We start from the raw sequence: 20,833 nt of genomic DNA on the forward strand, positions 1-20,833 counted from the left end.
ATAAATTGGTACAGTCACTATGGAAAACAGTATGGCTAGATCCATGTTTGGTCACAGAAAAATTAAAAACAAAACTACCATATCATCCAGTACTCCCACTTACAGGTATATACCCAAAGAGATATCTGCACTCTCATGTTCATTGCACTATTTACAACAGCCAAGATATGGAAACAACCTAAATGTCTGTCAACAGATGAATGGATAAAGAAGATGTGGTTGTGTGTGTGTGTGTGTGTGTGTGTGTGTGTGTGTGTGTGTGAGTGATATGGAATACTATTCAGCCATGAAAAAGATGGGCCTTGGGGGCATCATGCTGAAAGAAAGAAGTCAGAGATAGACAAATACCTTATATTACTTATATGTGGACTGTAAGAAAGCCAAACTTGCAGAAACAAAGTGTAGCATGGTAATTACCAGGTGCTGGGGCTGGGGGAAATGGGGAGATGTTGGTCAAAGGGTACAAACTTCCAGTTAGAAGATGAACACGTTCTGGGAATCTAATGCACAGCATTGTGAATACTGTGTACAATACTGTATTATATACTGGACAGTTAAGAGAATAGATCTTAAATGTCACCACAAAAAAGAAATGATAGGGGCACCTGGCTGGCTCAGTTGGTAGAGCATGTGACTCTTGATCTCAGGGTTCTGAGTTCAAGCCCCATGATCAGTGTAGCGATTACTTAAATAAAACTTAAAAAAAAAGAAATGATTTGGGACGCCTGGGTGGCTCAGTCCGTTAAGCGTCTACCTTTGGCTCAGGTCATGATCCCAGAGTCCTGGATCAAGTCCCACATTGGGCTCCCTGCTCGGCGGGGAGCCTGCTTCTCCCTCTGCCTGCCACTCCCCCTGCTTGTGCTCTGTCTCTCAAATAAATAAATAAGATCTTAAAAAAAAAAAGATAAATATGTGACATGATAGAGGTATTAGTTGACACTATGGTGGTAATCATATTGCAATATATAAATGTGTCAGATCAACACACTGTATGCCTTAAACTCATACAACAATTACATCTCAACAAAGCTGGAAAAAAAATCAATGGAACATTCTTTTTGGAGTAATGGAAATGTAGAATTAGACAGTAGTGATGGTTGCGCAACCTTGTGAATATACTAAAAACCACTGAATCATGCACTTTGATACGGTGAATTTTACGGTATGTGAATTACATCTCAATAAAAAATAACTGGTTAAAAAAAATCAGTGGAACAGAATAGAGAGCCTAGAAGTAGACCCACACTTTGATAAAGGTACCAAGGTCTTTCAAGAATGGACAGTCTTTAAAACAAATACTGTTGGATAACAGGATACCTGTATGCAAACAAAACAAAACAAAACCTCTTATCTCACTCCATACACTTAAATTAACATAAAATGTATACAACTGTAAAGACTAAAATTCTAGAAGAAAAGCTTTTATTAGGACACAAAAAGTACAAATAATAAACAGAGAACATGTATAAGTCGGACTTCATCAAAATCAAAATCTTCTGCTCTCAAAAGGCTCTGATGATTAAATGGAAAGGCAAACTCAGCCTGGGGAAAATATCTCCAAAACACACACAGGTAGACCTTGGAGATATGGCGGGTTCGATTCCAAAGCACTGCAATTCACAACAAAGAAAGTCAAATGAAATTTTTGGTTTCCCAGGCATATAAAAGTTATGTTTACACTATACTATAGTCTATTAAGTGTGCAATAGCATTATGAATAAAAAACTATACATACCTTAATTTAAAAATCCTTCATTACTAAAAAATGCTAACCATCTGAGCTTTCAGTGAGTTGTAATCACTGATCATAGATAACAAATACAGTTCACCCTTGAACAACATGGGTTTGAACTGCATGGGTCCATTTATATGTAAGCTCTTTTTGATAAATACAGTCCTGTAAATGCTTTTTCTCTTCCTTATGATTTCCTTAATAACATTTCCTTTTCTCTAACTTACTTTGTTGCAAGACTACAGGATGTAATACATGTAACATACAAAATACATATTAATCACCTGTTTATGTTATCAGTAAGCCTTCTGATAACTGGAAGCTATTAGTAGTTAAAAGTCACATGCAGATTTTGGTCTGTGCAGGACTGTGCAGGGGGTGGGCATCCCTAACCCCTGCATTATTCAGCTGTTCAATATTAATGGAAAAGCTTGAAATATTGCAAGAGGTACCAGAATGTGACACACAGACATGAAGGGAGCAAATGCTCCTGGAAAAATGGCTCCGACAGACTTGCTTGGCACAGGGTGCCACAAACTCATTTGTTAAAAAAAAAAAAAAAAAAGCAGTATCTGCAAAGTGCAATAAAGTGATGTGCAATAAAAGTGTATGCCTATATGTATCTGATAAATTACTCATGTCCAGAATATACAGCATGAGCAGGGGTTGGAGCAGAGGGAGTGGAACAGAGGCAGAGGGAGAAGCAGGCCTCCTGCGGAGCAAGGAGCCCAACACGGGGCTTGATCCCAGGACCCTGGGATCATGACCTGAGCCGAAGGCAGACGCTTAACCAACTGAGCCACCCAGGTGCCCCTACAAAGAACTCTTAAAACTCAAGAAGAAAAACAATCCAATTAAAAATGGGCAAAAGACTTACACACCTTACTAATGATATATGAATCTCATAAGCACATGAAAAGATGCTTACTGTCATTGGTCATTAGGGAAAGGCAAAACTATAATGAGATACCATCACAGAATGGGTAAAATTGAAAAGACTACTAATATGAAGTGTTAGCAAAGATGTAGGGCAACTGAAACCCTTATACATTGCTTTCAGAAAACAGTGCAGCAACTCTGGAAAACTATCTTTAAAAATTAAACATATTTACCATACAGCTCAGCAATCTCACCCTTGGGAATATGCCCAAGGTAAATAATTTCACATACCTACATGAAGACCTGTACATGAATGTCTACAGCAGTTCCGTTCACAGTAGGCAATAGCTGGAAACAACCCAAATGTCCATCAACTTGAGAATGCGTTAAAACATTGAGGAATATAGGTGTAATAATATGGATAAATCTCAGTTGCATATGCTGAGTGAAAGAGGCCAGATGCAAAAGACTAGATGCTATCTGATGAACGTCTACTGACATTTTGGAAAAAACAAATCATAGGGACAGAAAACAGGAGTGGCTGCTCGGGCCGGGAGTAGGACAGTGAAAGTTGACTACAAAGGGGTGGGAGGTAACTTTATGGGTTGATGAAAATGTTCTGTGTCTGATTATGGTGGTGAGTACATGAGCATATATGAACTTTAAAAAAAATTATTGAACTTCAAATATTAAATAGGTGAATTTCATCTCACATAAATCAATAAAGACAATTTATTTTTTAAAGACTGGCCAAACATCAATATTTGTACAAAGTCCTTTTATCCACTATGATTATACTTGCTTTTTTTTAAAGATTTTTTAAAATTTTTAAGCAACCTCTACACCCAACATGGGGCTCAAGCTTACAACCCCGAGGTCAAAAGTCACGTGCTCTACTGATTGAGCCAGCCACGCGCCCCTGTACTTACCTTTCTTCTTTTTTTATTTTTAAAAAGATTTATTAATTTATTTGAGAGAGAGAGAGGGAGGGCACACGGGGGTAGGCACCGAAGAAGGGGAGGGAGAGTCTTAAGCAGACTCTGCGCTGAGGGCAGAACCTGACGCGGGGCTCAATCTCACCACCCTGAGACCATGACCTGAGAGGAAACCAAGAGTCGGATGCTAAGGGGGACTAAGCCACCCAGGCGCCCCTGGACTTGCTTTTCTGTAATAGGTTAAGACTCCATAAATGTCAGGCCTTATCTTTCCCAAACTGATTTATCCATTCCTCTCTGTTCCAATTTCAATAAAGATGGCTGAGAAGTCTCTTTATATTCTCTTTTTCTTAGCTTTTACCCAGGGTAGTTTAACTCAAGTCTACATCCAGAAACAAGGCAGAATTGCCCCCGGTTCAAGTTCCAGAGCCCCCACCAGGAATAACCCATTTCCTGGCTGGGTGAAAAACCCCTTCCTCAGCCAGGCCCTTGTGAAGCTTTCATAAGGACACGGAGCACCTGGTTCGGCCTCAGACACACAATGCCCGTTTCTACTGTTTTCACCTAATAACAACCGCCCCCCACCCCAAACACACACCCATCATCACTTGACCTCATTCTATGCCTTTGATTGCCTGGGGTTTTTTGTTATAGACATTTCCATTTCTTCACATAATCTTTGTTTTCCTAGACTCTTGTCCAAGTTGTGTGTGTGTGTGTGGGTGCGTGTGTGTGTGTGCGCGCGCCTGGGACACAGCGTCCTACAATACAGTGCAGAGGTTTTCGGAAGCACTAGGGCATGCGAGCTAACAAGACTGATGTAGATGTGGGGAAACTCTTTGCTATGCAGAATGTCTCTGACAGCGCAGGCTGCACTCCCCACCCCATCTCTTCCAGGGCTTACGACGATGGGGGTCGTTTGATCACAACATGCCCCCAGACCACCCAACAGTCACACACTGTCTCATCTGCCCAGTCCCAAGGAACACCTCCTTTCTCCCTGACTCTGCACCCATAAGTAAGCTCCTGACTATACTCACCTGTCTCATTAAACATTAATATTCCTGGAACATTTTAAATTCTGTTTCAGTATTTCAAGTTATATTTCTTATTAACTTGCCATTAATGATCTAAACCTCCTTGAGCTCACCATTAATTATCTAAACTTCCCTGAACTCTGTTTTATATTTCCTTTTGGTTCTCATTTTCTCATATAAGCAAAATTTCCATATTAGTTACAAACTGCCCCAGAGAGCTGCTTATTCCTGATTGTTACCTTTTGCTCCATTACTCCCATTTCTGACCCATTGTAGAGCTTGTCTTGCCAGTGAGGGCTCTTTTGAGACATGGTGCCTATTTCAAAATGTGATTTTCAGAGGCCAAACATTCTCCAAGTGGTCCCCTTTTGCTATCTCCAGAATAAAAACAAGTCTGCAGTAAACATTCCCTTACTTAGAACTCAGCGATGCTGCTTACTGGGGGTGCTTTTCACACTTTTCCCCAGGGCGCCGAGATGGGCAGAAACACTGCCCGTTGTGGGACTGGCTTCAGGATCAGACAAGCCTGGGCAGTGACACTGGAAATGACCGAGCCTCTGAGCCTGTTTCCTTCTCTGTCCAATCACACAGTAGCACTTCACGGAGGTAGGGTGGGCCACCGCCCCCCCCCGAGATAACACAAGTGAAGCACCCAGCATGGAGCCCCGTGTGTAGAGGTACCCAACAAACGAGAGTCAGTTGAGGCCGTTATAACAAAAATACCACAGACTGGGTGACTTATAAACAACACACACTTACTTCTCTCGGTTCTGGAGGCTATCAGAAGCCCGAGATGAGGCTCCGGCAGATTCCGTGTCTGGGGGGCCACTCTCTGGCTCAAGGGTCGCATCTTCTCACTGTGGCCTCCCATATGAGAGGGCCGGGGGAGGGGCCGGAGGAGCTCTCTGGGGTCTCCTTGTAAGGGCACCAATCTCATCATGGGGGTTCCACGCTTGTGACCCAATCACCTCCCAAAGGAGGTTAGGATTTCAACATAGGAATTTTGGGGGCACACAAACATTCAGACCATAGCAGAGTTACTTTCTAGGAAATAGACAAATAGAAAAACACTAATTCTGCTCAAAAGATCACTCTCCAGAGTCTCCCTGCTCCGAGTAGGTACTGGAAACAGAGGCTTATTGCCTGGGGTCCTCTCCCAAGCCGTGTGACGTAGTCGGATTCAAAAGGACTGGATTTGGGGCAGCCCTTGGGGGACCTCACTCAGCCTCACAGGGAGGAAACACCCATCTTGCCTACCTCACCGTCTCTGCCATAATGCTCAAATTACTGGATGCACACAGAAGCACTGTGAAATTTTATTTTTCCATAAAATGACCAGCCCTGCCCGCCCCCTGTGCGGTCCTCCGGTCGCGTACACTTGACATAAATACTCTAGATACTCTATTCAACTAAGTGCAGGGGAGGCTGACATCTTGATCTCCATTCTCACAAATACACTTTAGTTTCGCAAGAAAAGCAGTATTTCCTTGAAAGCTCACCAGTCTCTCCAAACCTGGTGTGACTAACAATCACAGTCGGCACCTCTACCACACACGGAGCCAGGTGTACTTCCAAGCACCTGACACACCTTAGCTGATTTAATCCTTACGGACACCTGTGAAGTGCGCTCCTTCCTTTCCATTCTGCCCATGAAGGAGTGGAGACAGAGGGTGCAGCTGAACAGTGCTGACCTGACCAAAGTCACGCCGCTGTAAATAGCAGAGCCGATCTGACTCCGGAGTTCAAGCCCTTACCCACCTCCAAACAGCTGCAGTCCCCACCAGAATTCTCCCTTCCAGGAGCCCCAGCCCCCCATCTTCACCCTGAGGGGGGGCTCAGGGGCTCCAGGCGGCTCTCGGGACAGCCCTGCGTCCGGTCCGGCTGTTTGCACTCCCACCCTGTAATTATAGCCTGAACCCCGCCAACCTGTCCTGCTGCTGTTCCCTGAACCCTCCCCGGCTTCCCCCTAATCCTAATCTTCTATGAGTACCTGAACCACCAGATGTATACCTTCCTGGCCAGATCCAACCCATCCCTAAAATCTCAGCTCAGATCCTGCCTCTGTCCCAAAGCCTTCTCTGCATCTGAGCGCACTGATCACGTTCTGCCCTACGTTCTGGTTATTTTCTCTCTTATTCAATTCCTGAAGGACAAGTGACACATTTTTAACTTGTTCCCCATAACACATCATGTGTGGAGAAAATGAAGGAGTACATTTGCCTGGTCCTGGGAACTCTCAATTAGCCAATTCTTTTCTCTATTTTGATCAGAAAGAAAGAAATGACAACGAAACAATTTCCAAGTAGGTATTTAGTTTAAAACTGCCTTCTCCGACAACCAGAGTTACAAGGATCATTAGTTCATTGGAGACACACGTATTGTGTACTTACTGCAGATGGAGGACACAAAGTGATCACTCATCTGCCTGTCCTGGGTCTGGACAGTGGCACAGTGCTTGGCATCCACCCAGAGCTTGCTGACGCTGTGAGGACAGACATGAGCTATGCCCTCAAGCTTAAAGTCTAGAAGGAAAGTGGGGCAGGTGCTCAGAGAACTCAACAGTGGAAAGTGGCATAAAAACTAAGTTTTAAACAAGATATACTGATTTTTACGGGCTGAATTGTGCCCCCCTTACCAATTTCATAGGTTAAAACCCTAAGCCCCCGCACTGCAGAATGTGGCTGTATTTGAAGACAGGGTCTTTAACGAGGTCACTGAGTTATAATGAGGTCTTCAGGCTGAGCCTCCTTAATCCAGTCTGACTAGTGTCCTTAGAAGAAGAGGAAAGCTGGACCCACAGACAGCAGGGACGCTGGAGCTGAGGAGCGGCCTCGTGAGGGCACTAGGAGAGGGCTACCGTCTGCCAGCCCAGGAGAGAGCCCTCAGGAGAAACCAGCGCTGCCCTGGACTCCCGCCTCCATACACTCTGTTGCTTGAGCCCCCACAGGATACAACGTGGGTGAACCTGGAACACATCCTAAGTGAAGGAAGCTAGACCTAAGATCACACGGCATTGGATTCCAGGATATGAAATACCAGGGCAGGTCAATCATCCACAGACATGTGGTTGCCAGGGACTGAGGGGAATGGGGGTTGGGAAGTGAGTGTCGAGCGTACATGGAGTTTTCTTTCAGGGCAATGAAAATGTTCCAGAACTAGATGGAGGTGGTCGTACATCATTATGAAAGTGCTGAGTATCACTGAATTCTTCACTTTAAAAATAGTGAATTTTGTGTTATGTGAATTTCACCTCAATAAAAACTAAATTAGGGGCGCCTGGGTGGCTCAGTCATTAAGCTTCTGCCTTCGGCTCAGGTCATGAGCCCAGGGTCCTGGGATCGAGCCCCACATCAGGCTCCCTGCTCCGCGGGAAGCCTGCTTCTCCCTCTCCCACTCCCCCTGCTTGTGTTCCCTCTCGCTGTCTCTGTCAAATAAATACATAAAATCTTCAAAAAAAAAAACCTCTAAATTAAAATCTTTAAAAAGATACACATACAATATACTATTAGAATATAATGTCTTGAGTGACCAGGTGACAGTGTCTGTGCAGAAAGGGAGAGATGAATTCTGCTCTTTGTGTGATCTGGACGGGAACTTACCCTGAAGTGAGGGCAAAGGTCATCCTGGAGAGAAACAGGAGGGTGGGAGGGGGTGGCATTCCCAGCAGGAGATGGGCGGGACCTGCCCCCCCAGGAGGGTGGGGCTGGCAGGAGCCCAGGACAGGGCCTGAAGGGGAGGGGAGGGTGAATGGAGGGGAGCCTGGGGTCTGCAGAGCCAACTTGGCTGAGCTCCTGAAACACAGGGGAAGTTTCACCATATCTGTTTCTGGGCTCCTTCCCCAGAGAGTTTAATTTAGTAAGTCTGAAGTTGGAAACAGGAACCTGTATTTATAATAAAATACAACATTTTAATTTTTTAATTTTTTTTTTAAGATTTTATTTATTCATTTGAGACACAGAGATAGAGAGAGCACAAGCAGGGAGAGTGGGAGAGGGAGAAGCAGGCTCCCCAATGTGGGGCTCGATCCCAGGACCCTGAGATCATGACCTGAGCCGAAGGCAGACGCTTGACTGAGCCACCCAGGCGCCCCTAAAATACAACATTTTAAAAAGCTCTCTAGTGATTAATCTTTTGGGAAACTATTAATTTCTCAGTGAGTCTTTCCCACTTAGGGAAGGGTCTTTCAGGGATTTCCCCCCCAGCTTTATTGAAGTATAGTTGACAAATTAAAACTGTGCATATTTAGGGTATACATGTGATGATTTGACACATGTACACATTGTGAAATGATCACCACCATCAAGCTCATTACCACACCCCTCACCCCACAGGGTCACTGTGCATCCCTAGGGCGGATTCCTCGCAGCTGAATTTTGTACGCTGTGCCCACCAGCTCCCATTTCCCTCTCCCCCTAGTCCCTGGCAATCACCCTTCCATTCTCTGCTTCTACGATTTCAACATTTTCAGATTCCACATATAAGTGACATTATACAGAGTTTATCTTCCTGTGTTTGGCTAATTCCACTTAGCGTAACATTCTCCGGGTCCATCCATGTTGCTGCAAATGGCAGGATTTCCTTCTTTTTTATGGTTGAATAATATACATATATGATATGTATATAATACACCTAATATGAATAATAGTATATAAAATTCCATCATTTTATATATGTATAAAATATGTATAACGGAATATTATACACACACACACTTTATTCATCTGTTGACAGACACTTTGGTTGTTTCCATATCTTTCCTATTGTGAGTAAGGTCCTTTAGTTTTATGCTGATGCTACTTTAGAATTACTAATTTTGGGGTGAAAGAGGCTTCACTATGCTCTGTTTACTTTAAAAACAGGGAAGGCATACTAATTCACGAGATTTTCTAGAAAAGATTTTTGCTTAACCTTCATCTATATGCAAAGTTCAATTAACCAGAAAAGCAAATTTTCCAAATGTTAAACATTTAAAATGTGTGGAAACCTGTATCTTTAAAAATAAAACGCTTCAATTGCCCAAGTGACACAAAAAGGAAATAAAATACATAAAAATAAAGATAATATAGAAAACGATCCTAGGAAACTAAAAGGTGGTCCCTTCCACGTTCAGTACATATTAGGCCTTTAAAGTGCCCCATCATTTTCTGTAACTGTGAGAGCATTCCCTAAATAGTATCACCAAACACAAATGTTCTAGGAGCGTCATGTCTTTACTCTCTTATTATTCGAAGTCCGTCTTAAGTACAAATATTGGGCAAGAAGAATAATCATGCTAAAAATGTGGAATAAATTACATTTTTCACTTTCAACACCTGTTGTCACCAGCATAACACAGCACAGGGCTCCTGCAGGCTCCGAGCTGGGTGTGCCCCGCATGGTGGCCGCCCACGGGCCTCCATGGGGGAGGGAAGCCCAGGGGCCTGGTTCACACCCTGCAGAAGCATGATTTAACCACTCCCTCAGGCGGCTGAATTCCCAGGAATCACCCAGGGTTAAAGGACAGTCTTTAGGCTTGTTGTTAACTTTGACCACAATGATGCAAGGGAAAGACTGGAGTGAAGTAAACCTGAAGGGCTTTTGCTCTCTCTGTAATGTTCCACAAGTGATCGCCTGGGCACTTCCCCTCCCCCGTCCTGTGGCCCTGTATGTCTACTCCCCAAATTCACAGTGATTGGCCTGTGTGAGCCACAGGCAGAAACTCAGACTCGACTCTTCTGAATGTGTTGTCTACAGCCACATAACAAATGACCCGCAGGATCAGTGATCTTGTTTAGATTGGCTTGCTGATGCCAGGCCTGAAACTAAAAAACACCAAATCTCTGTGAAAACATCATTCTTTAAAGTCACTGGTGTTCAGGTCAGACTTCAAACAAAGGGGGGACGTCGGGAAGGAGAAGCCGTCCTTCAGAGGCCCTGACTAAAGATCACAGCGTTGACCGCCAAGAGGGACTGGCTAGAATTGTGAAGGCTGGTGCAGTCCAGCCGCCCGAGCCGAGGAACCTTCCATTGCCCCTTGTGTGAGATAAAATGGAAGGGATTGGTACAACGTGAGCCTGTGTTTTTAAAACGAGGTAACTGCCCAGCAGCTCTTTGTTTCCTGCAAAACTCTCTCTGCAGAAGCTGGTTTCTCACCACTGACGCCCACGAACCAATCTGAACAATACGGAATGGGAAAGCAGCCCCTGCGGCGGCCCCGTGCGTGCGCGTAACTGGGAGGCACCACACCACCTGATGCCCCAAGCCCTCCTTCTTCCCACCCTGACCGCTCCCGGGTATTGATAACAAGGTCACTTAATTTATCATCTTGGATGGCCACCTCCTAAATGGTCTCACTGCCCCTCGGCTTGCCCTCCCCCACCCTCCCTGCAGGCGTGTGCAGAACTGTGCCCTCCCTGTTCCCGGCCTGGGCTCTGGGGGGCACCCTGTCAGACGGCCCCATCGATCCTGTCCCCCCGTGATCATGTCCTTGTGTGATTCCTGCCCCCTGCGCAAAGGCCCAGTTTAGTGACTTGCTTCAAGGGAACACAATACAGAGGATGCGATGGGCTGTGACTTCTGAGGTGAGGTTATGAAAACTGTGGCTTCCGCCGGGGGGCTCTCTGGTGCATTCTCTCCCTCAAACCCCTCGCCGTGATGGAGGCCAGCTGCCATGCTATCAGACTCTCTGAGGAGACACCCATGCGAGCGGAACTGAGGTCTCTGCCCAGAGCTGGAAAGGGCCCAGGGCCTGCTGGCTATCACGTGCGTGAGATCCTCCCCCAGTCAGTCTGGAGAAGAGCAAAACCCGGCCAACACCCTTCCTCACTGCAGCCTTCTAAGACCCTGAAGCCACACAGCCAAACAGCTCCCAGGTTCTCACCAGCAGAAACCGGGGAATAATGCATGTTGTCCGCACTCACTGATACTGCGGGTCATTTGTTACGTGGCTGTAGACAACACATTCAGAAGAGTCAAGTCTGGGTTTCTGCCTGTGGCTCACACAGGCCAATCACTGTCCAGCCCCATTTTTCTCTTCGGCCACATGTAGGCCACGCCTTATACTGCTCTGTGGCAGGTGTCATCTGTCCCCTTCTTCACTCATAAGGCTGCCCCGAAGCAACTTCTTCCTTCCTCAACATGCTGCCTGGCAAAATCCTACTCATCCTTCAAGGTATCCAGGTCACTTCAAACGTCATCTCCCCTGTGCAGTCCTCCCTCATGAGCAGAACTGCTTCCGCCACTGAGTCCTCAGAGTGTACCTCCTTGCTTTCCGGCACAAGATGTTCTCATCTTGGACGTTCTCTGTCCCAGGCCTGGAACTGGCCATTTCCCCAAGGAGCTCTGTTCCTACCTGCGGTGGAAAATGGTATTTAGAAGCCAAGATCTGCGTGTGAAGTGTGCCTGTTGGTCCTGTGGTGTTATTTGCCCAAACAGACTCCCTCAGCGGAATACATACATGTCTATCTACATATATAAACATAGAAACACACACACACATAAATACATACATACATATTTACATCAGTGTGTACTGAAAACCATGAGTTCACATCCACACACCTGACCTGATTCATAGCACAGGGTTCAACCTAATTCTCGAAATTTCTGTACTGGCAACTCCCTTCAACAGCAGCAAACTGACTCACATTATCTTTAGTACAGTTAATTATGTGGTCAATCTTTGCACATGTAACTAATTTCCAAATTCAGTGACAACCATCTCGCCTGCAGGTAAGCCGTCCTCTTGCCACTAAGGCTCGGACACCCCACATCAAGAAGACCCACTGAAAGGACAGCCTACTCGCCGCACTCAGCCTGGGACTCCCCACGCCAGATGCAAGGCGTGTAGACAGTGACTTCATCTCCTTACGTGAGGAGCTGCAAAGCTGCAATGCACAGGAGCACTCACAAGAGCACGGAAAGAGTTGGGGGCCACCAGGCTCCTGTGTTGCTGCTAGCATGTGGCTTCCGTTCTCAAGGTCCTCTAACGCGAAAAGATGGCTGGCAGTCCGTTGGCCATAATGTCTTCATGCACAGGAGTGGGAACCATGAAGGGCAGGGTGAGGAACAGGACCGACCGCCAGGTGACTCGGGTTCCTTCCTTTGCAAAACTTCCCAGAAGTCCCACAGATTTCTGCATCCTGTCCTTGACCATAACTCAAGGCACACTGTCACTCTGAATAAAACTGCGGATCAGTAACTAAGGAAGGAGAGACTGGATATTTGGTAGTGACCACAATTTCTGCCACTCCCACTTCTTTACTTACTGGCCGATATCCTGCTTTCAGGAATAACTGAAGACCTTGAAGCATTGTCGACTCTCACCTATCGCTAGGTTTTTAAATTCCCACAGTGAGTCATCCTAAGGGCAGGAACTCTTAGAGAAGCTTAAATGGTGCTCAGCTGCTGTATCACTACTTCTCTATTAATCTAAACATCCCATATGTGAGAAAATGGTGCAAGGGGCCTTTACGAGAGCTTGCTGACACTCCAAGAAAACCACCACCTCTGAGGACATATTATAGCCCTTTACCTGTGTAAGAACACTATGCAAGGAGTAGATCAAAACTCCAACCCCAACCAGCACACAGTTCAAGAGAGATGCGGGCAGAGAGAAGTGAAACTGGTCCAAGCTCTCTGCCAAGCCAAAGGAAAGGGAAAAAGAAAAAGGGGGAAATAATACAGTGGGAGATAACCTCAGAAATGGGGGGGGGCTGACACATGAGAACCACTCTTTTGGAAGTCCTAGGGAGACTTATTTTGTAAAATCACCCAGGAGGTAAGCCTTGATACACTGCAGATGAATTCATCTGAATCAATGCCGTTTCTCTGCAAGGAAGACCCGAGGACTGCTATTTAATGGAAAGGCACTACAGAAGTTTCTCTATTTATAAATTATTATAGCAGTGTAATTTCTTGATATTGTTCCAACATCCTTCAGATCATAGATGTACAGTGTTATTTCTGGAAGCAGGAGAAAGCATGGTGTATGAGGAACACATATACTTCAGAAATAGATGCATTTCACCTCACGGTCAGGTAAACCCCTGCTATGTGACCTTAGCTATGTGACCTGTTCAAGGTGTTTCATCTCTGTGAACCTCAGTTACATCACCTAAAAAATGGGGAGAATAATGCCCACCTCAAGGGTTAATATATGATTATATGAAATAACGTATGTAAAAATTCTGCCACACAGTGACTTAGTAAGTATTAGTCCCCTTCCAAGAGAAAGGCAAATCACAGAATTACTCTAAGGACTAAACAACAGAATGTATCACAGATATAAAAGTGCCTGGCATGTAGTTTGTATGTCCAATAAATGTTACTTCCTTTTTACTCATCCACACAAAAAGCCATGTTTTCTAGCATGACTGAATGGTGTTCTTGATAATGAAGTTTAACCTTTTATGCACGGAAAATAATTGTATAAACCCTCACTGCGTTAGTAAACACTGTAGACTAAAAATGACGTGGCACCTCCTTGTTCATTGCAGCATTATTCACAAGAGCAAAGAAGTGGAAGTAACCCAAGTGTCCATCAATAGATGACTGGATAAATAAAATGTGGTATCTATATGCAATATTCAGCCTTAAAAAGGAAAGAAATGCTGTCACATGCTACAAAATGGACAAGCCTTAGGGACCTTACACTAAATAAAATAAGCCAGTCACAAAAAGAAAAATACTGTATGATTCCACTTACATGAGGTACCTAGAAGAGTCAAATTCACAGAGACAGAAAGTAGAATGTGGTTGCTAGGAGCTGGGGGGAGGGGGGGTTGCTGTCTAATAGGCTCACAGTTTCAGTTTTGCAGGAGGAGACAGTTGTGGAGGTGTGTTGTACAACACTGTGAATATACTTATCTCTACTGAACTGTACACATAAAAATGGTTAAGGTGGTAAATTTTGTTATTTTTGTATCACAATAAAAAATAAAATTATTTTTTAGGTGATATGACTTGTAAGCTTTCCTCATCATGCAGGATCATCATACTGATTAATGACAGACTATGCTACAGATAAATCTATGCAGAGACGACTCCATATCAAGCCTCAGGAGTTACTCTAGAGTCTGCTTTCTTAAATAAGTATCTGGGATTTGTTAGGATTTAGCTGCTAAAGGAAAAAGTGAAACTCGACATCTTTCGGTATATAACATGTGGTATTACCGTCAGAGAATTTCAAGATGTGAAAGCTGGAAAAAACTTTCAAAATTACATTTTAAAGGTGAAGAAGTGAAATCTAGGGTGTAATCATACTAAATGATTCACCTAAGGTCGTACAGGTAACAATTATGAACAGAGCCGGAAAGATAACATCTCCTGATTCCCCCTACAATCCTCTTGTACAACTAGGACTCGGCTCTCCAGAATGCCTCACCTCCGAACAGCACTGTTTAATACGTTGCCACCAGGGGGCAGCACGTGTATTAGTCTGGTATTCTGAAACCCCAACTTAAGGCCCCAATACACGTCTATTGCCCCTTCCTCCACTCCCCCAGTACATACGCGCATTTATAGCACTTTACTAATACCAACAGGAATAAAGTTTAAACAACATCTATAATAAGTTTTTAAACAAAACAAAGACTTAGGTCCAATGAAGGTTAACAACCTTCCTATTCCTTCACTATTTTTAATTTATTCCAATCCCAATTAACGTAAGGGTCAATTACTGTAAATTTTAAACCAAAAATGAATTAGCCACGGAAACCCTCCCATTCTTTACATTTTGAACCAAATTTTCCTAACACTTGGCCTCTTAGGCTTCGTACCACAACAACATCAAGCCCATCGGCAACTTGTCCTCCATCTTCCTTTGTCAGGCTTAGTTTTTCTTTCTAACGCCCCTGTGTTACAGAGGAAGCTCTGTCAATAGGCCTAACTCTTCAGCAACTTTTCAGAAGTCGAAGAGAGATTCTAGATGACGGTAATTTCCACTCTGTTTTTAAATGATACTACCAACTGGAAGCTCAAACCATAGCAGCTGATGGGTGAGACGTGACAGGGCCGTCCCTCAGCAACGACCCTGTCCACCCTGAGACTTCCACAGTTTCATCTAATTCGAGAAGGGAGGGACAACAACATTAGCAATGACATTTAGGTAATTAATCCTGTAGGCAACTCCACACTTTCAGGCAATAGCGACCAGTGAGACCATCCAAAGAGAGGACCATGATCTTTATTTCACAAACAAATTTCAAATGGTTTTCTTCCTTGAGCTCTCTGCTTATATCCAGCTGCTCTCATGTAATTTACTATTCACAGATCAATCTTTTTCTTTTTTTAATAAAGTTGCTGTTGTTGTTGTTTTTAGAGGCAGGGGTGGGGGGAGAGTAGGGGCAGAGGGGGAGAGAGAGAGAGAATCTTAAGCAGGCTCCACGCCCAGCACAAAGCTCAACGTGGGGCTCCATCTCACCACCCTGAGATCATGACTTGAGATGAAATCAAGAATCAGCTTAACTGGCTGAGCCACCCAGGAGCCCCCCGTCCCTGATCAATCTAACCTAACAGAAAACTGGCAAAAGCAGTTATGGCACTATTGGTTACCAATGATAAAACAGAAATGAGACATGCACAAGATGCATATAATGAATGGATCACTGCAAAATGTATTCAGATACTATTCTGTAATCCTCTGCCAAATATGATGTGTCAACTGGTGAGACTTAAAGTCTCCTCTCTAAATAACATTCTGGTTTTAATTTAATATTTTCCATATAGAATATTTACCATATTTAAATATGGAATATCACCAGAAAACCAGAAATAGTTATTTTTATAACAGGTATATAAAGCAAATTTAATTCAGTAATTTATTCAAGAGTTATTAAAAATAACTTTTCATAATACTCAAAAAACTGAAATCAGATAATTAAAAAAAAAACACATCTATTAGGAGGGCTTAAATTAAAAAAACCTGACAATATCAAGTGCTAACAAAAATACGGAGCAACTGGAACTCTCATACATTGTTAGTTGAGATGCAAAATGATGGGATACAGGCACTCTGGAAAAGTTTGGCAGTTTCTCAAAAAGTTAAGCATACGCTTACCATATGACCCAGCCATTTTGCTCCTGGGAATCTGCTCTAAAAAGATGAAAAATTTCGATCACATAAAAACCTATATACCAATGTTTGTAACAGCTCTATCCATAATCCCCCCCAAACTGTAAAGGATCTGATGTTCTTCAACAGTACATGGATCCATAAACTGGGGTATGCCCATAAGATGGAATACACTCCTCAGCAATAAAAAAGAATACACACATGGAAGAATCTCAAAGATGTTGTTTGAGTGAAAGAAGCCAGTCTCAAAGGTTGCATACTATTTAATTTCATTTATGTGACATGTGAAAAGGCAAAACTTTATTCTAGATGGAGACAGATCCGGGTACCTAGGTGGCTCAGTTGGTTAGACATCTGACTACTGATTTCAGCTCAGATCACGGTCTCAGGGTCCTGGGATCAAGCCCCACGTTGGAATCCGCACTCAGTGTGGAATCTGCTTGGGATTCTCTCTCCTTCTCCCTCTGACCTGCCCCCCAACCTCATGCTCTCTCTCCGCCCCCCTCAAATAAATAAATAAGTAAATAAATAAACAAATATTTAAAAAAAAAAAAAAGATGGAGACCAGGTCAAGGGTTGTCAGCAATTAGGGGAAGGGTTTGACTTACAATGGGACAGAATGAGGGAGGGCTTGGTATTTTCTGGTTTTGTTTTCTGGCTTTTTTTGGTGGTGGAACTGTTCTGTAAAAGAACTGTGATGAGGGTTACATCAATCAATTTTAAAACTTGCAGAATTATACAAGAAAAAAGGCCAATTTTACTTTATATAAATTCTGGTAATAATGAAAGTATGAGAGTATGTAACTACTCTAAACAGTTAAAAATAAGAGGTAAAAGTAAAAATAAGAGAACTCTGAATTAAGCTAATGCCTGGCATACATCAATATTTATTCTTAAAAGAGACTTAGGAGATGTAAAAACCAAATATAATGAGTGGGCTTTGTTTTGACTCTGGTTTGAATAAACCAACTGCACAGACCTTTTTAGGCAAATGGGGATATTTGAATATAGTATTAGATGATATTAAGGATGTTTCATTCATTGTTAGGTAGGACTATAGTTACGTAAAAAACTAAACTTTAGAAAAATTCATACTAAAATATTTAGTAATAAAATGACATGGTTTCTAGCGTTTGCTTCAAAATTCTCCAGAAGCAAGCAAAAACAAAACAAAAACCCTCAAAAAAACAAAGGGAGAAGGGCAAATGGAACAGTGTGGCAAAGCCAGCCTGGTGCACGGATTTCTGATGCTGTGTGGGTTCATGAAGGTTTAAGGTTTACTGTACTCTCCTTTTGAGTACGTTCATAATAAATGCTGAGAGAGAAAAAAACAGTGACTTAATCTTCATAAATACTCCCCAAAATGCCCTAACTGTTCTTTATTCATATATAAGATACACTACAGTTGACCCTCGAACAACACTGGGGTTGGGGGCACCAATACCCTGCATTCGAAAAATCTGACTATAACGTCTGACTCCCCCAAAACTTAACTACTAAGAGCTTATTGGTGACCAGAAGCCCTAGTTGTAACATGTATGTCAAATAATGCATATTTTGTATGCTATATGTATCCTATACTCTATTTTTACAGTAAAGTAAGCTAGAGATGTTATTTAAAAAATCATGGGGAAGAAAAGTACATTTACAAATACTGTATTTATCAAAAAACAAAAGCTGCGCATAAGTGGGCTCACAAAGTTCAAACCTGTGTTGTTCAAGGGTCAATTGTGATTTCCCCTTATAGTTTTTACTAGGCTTTTATACTCTGTATTTAACTTCACAGAAAGCCAAGTTGAGGGAGAGAGTCCAGGCAGTTGTGATTCTTCTCACAATTAAGGGCTTCATGATGGTACAAGTAATGGCTTAAAGAATGCTTCTCAAATCTCATTTAATGCTCATAAATTAGTAGAATCACCATGAGTTGAAGAAATATTAATAATTTTCATTAACTAATCTGCTGCGTACTCCTAAGTGCAGGTGACAACATCAGGAAGAGGTAACTAACACTCACAAGTTTAAAGATAGATGCAGTAATATGAACACGTGGAGGAGAGGACAGCATAATAGGAGAAGTCTAATTTACTCTTTGTCACTCTAATTTATTCTGACTTAACTCAAAATATCAGAGTTCCAATAACACTCTCAACCAGCTGGAAATATCTTTCTTACTGGTGGCCTATTAAGTGGAAGATGCTATGTGGGAATCAAAATGAGGTTCTCATCTAATGCTAAATAGTTTAGCATGAATTTTGTTTGAAATAGTCCAGCAGCGTTGAAGACTAGTGTGCAAAAACAACTACACAGGCAAAAATAGCAGAGAAAAGTAAAAGGCCACAAGCCACAAGCAACAATGGCCCCACTGGGGTGCAGAGGCAGGAGTGACCCGTGGGGAGGATGGGGCAGAGGAGTGAGTCAAGGGTTCTGACTGCTGTTCAGTGGAGCTCATCTGTCTCCTTCACCCAGAAGCCTCTCTTCCCAGTGCTGAAGGAGAGTACCCAAGCGTCTAGAGTCACCGTGTCAGCAGGGACGAGCTGAGGCACCACACCCTGGGGATTATTAGCGCCTGGTAAGAACTCTCTGACGGTCCCAAATGTCTGGAGCGCTGCCCTGATCCTGCAGCAGCTACAGCAGCACAAGGTGAGGTGACTAAATGAAGGCCTCCCAAAGATCCCCGGAACCTGTGACCATGCTACCTTGCATAGCATAAGGGATGTGATTAATGTTAAGGGCCTTAAAATGCAGAAATCAGCTTGGATTATCCAAATGGGCCCGATCTAACCACATGAGGCCTCCAAAGTGCAGCAGCTTTCCTGGCTGGGGGCAGAGAGAGCTGTAACCATGGCAGAAGGGCAAGGGGACAAAATGCCATCTGTCAAGGTGGAGGGAGGGGGCCATGAACCAAGGAATGCCGGTGGCCTCTCCAAGTGGGAAAAGGCGAGAAAACAGATCCTCCCCCAGGGCCTCCGGAGGGGACACAGCCTCACTGACGCCCTGATTTCAGCCAGTGAGACCCGTGTTGACTTCTGCCCTAGAGAACCGTAAGACGAGTAAGTATGTGTGTTGTTTTAAGCCATGAAGTTGGAGCCACCTTGTTCCGGCAGCACCAGGCAGTCTTGCTCCTTGTCTCTGGGCCTCTGCATGTGCCTGCACCCCCTTCTCTCACCTCACCAAGCAAGCGTATTTTCATTGGAATTAAAAGACAAGATCTTCCACATCTCACATCTCTGCTCAAAGGTCTTTCCCCTGAAAAGTTCTCCCAAACCTACTTACCCAGGACAGGTCATGACCCCCCACTCCATACACTCACTCGGCACCTACACCTCTCCAGCTCAGTGCTTGCTTGACTGCAGCTATTCTCTCCTTCAGAGCTTACGTTTATTGAGCATTTACTAAGTACTAAGTACCTAAAGAAGGATTTTTCATGGGTTTTCTCATTCAATCCTCCCACAAGCCTATCAGGTAGACATAATTATTATCCCTTATTTTTTTTAATTAGAAAGGTCAAAATCACCCAGCTGGTAGGTGGCAGAGCCAGGATTTGAAGCCAGGTGGTCTGACAAAGGAGTTGTTGCCCTTAACCGAGCATTAACACCTGTCCCCCATGTGAGAAATCTAAGTTCCAAGATCCTGTGCATTTCTTAACACAACAGCCCCAGTGTTCAACGCAGAGAAGCTTCATAGTTGCTGAATATGAACAAATGGGACAAAGATGGTTTTTCCCCCTACTACTTTTTTTTTTTTTTAAAGATTTTATTTATTTATTCATGAGAGACAGAGAGAGAGACAGAGGCAGAGGGAGAAGCAGGCTCCCCGCGGAGCAGGGAGCCCGATGCGGGACTCGATCCCAGGACTCTGGGACCATGACCTGAGCCGAAGGCAGATGCTTAACCGACTGAGCCACCCAGGCGTCCCTATTCTTTTTTTTTTTTAAGAAAAACTTTTTTATTATGGAAAGTCAAATCTATACAGAAGTGATGATAGAATGATCCTCCGGGCGCCTGGGTGGCTCAGTTGGTTACGCGACTGCCTTCAGCTCAGGTCGTGATCCCAGGGTCCTGGGATCGAGTCCCACATTGGGCTCCCTGCTCTGCGGGAAGCCTGCTTCTCCCTCTCCCACTCCCCCTGCTTGTGTTCCCTCTCTCGCTGTGTCTCTCTCTGTCAAATAAATAAATAAATAAATAAATAAAAATCTTTA

At 43.7% G+C, this 20,833-nt stretch overlaps 1 protein-coding gene across 8 annotated transcripts in view; it reads right to left on the reverse strand.

Moving 5' to 3' along the window:
• The window catches only part of GGACT (gamma-glutamylamine cyclotransferase), a 115,943-nt gene that overhangs the window by 89,983 nt on the left and 5,127 nt on the right, over window positions 1-20,833 (reverse strand). The window contains exon 3 of one of the 8 annotated variants that reach the window (XR_014143890.1): window positions 1,406-1,610. The exons of 5 other annotated variants lie outside the window; for them this stretch is intronic. The gene's annotated coding sequence lies outside the window, so the exon portion shown is untranslated. 2 more of the 8 variants (XR_014143891.1, XR_014143892.1) reach the window with 2 other exon arrangements.

The sequence above is a fragment of the Leptonychotes weddellii genome, chromosome 3, assembly GCF_054177405.1.
Source record: "Leptonychotes weddellii isolate Sample4059 chromosome 3, ASM5417740v2, whole genome shotgun sequence".
In the NCBI taxonomy this organism is placed as follows: Eukaryota; Metazoa; Chordata; class Mammalia; order Carnivora; family Phocidae; genus Leptonychotes; species Leptonychotes weddellii.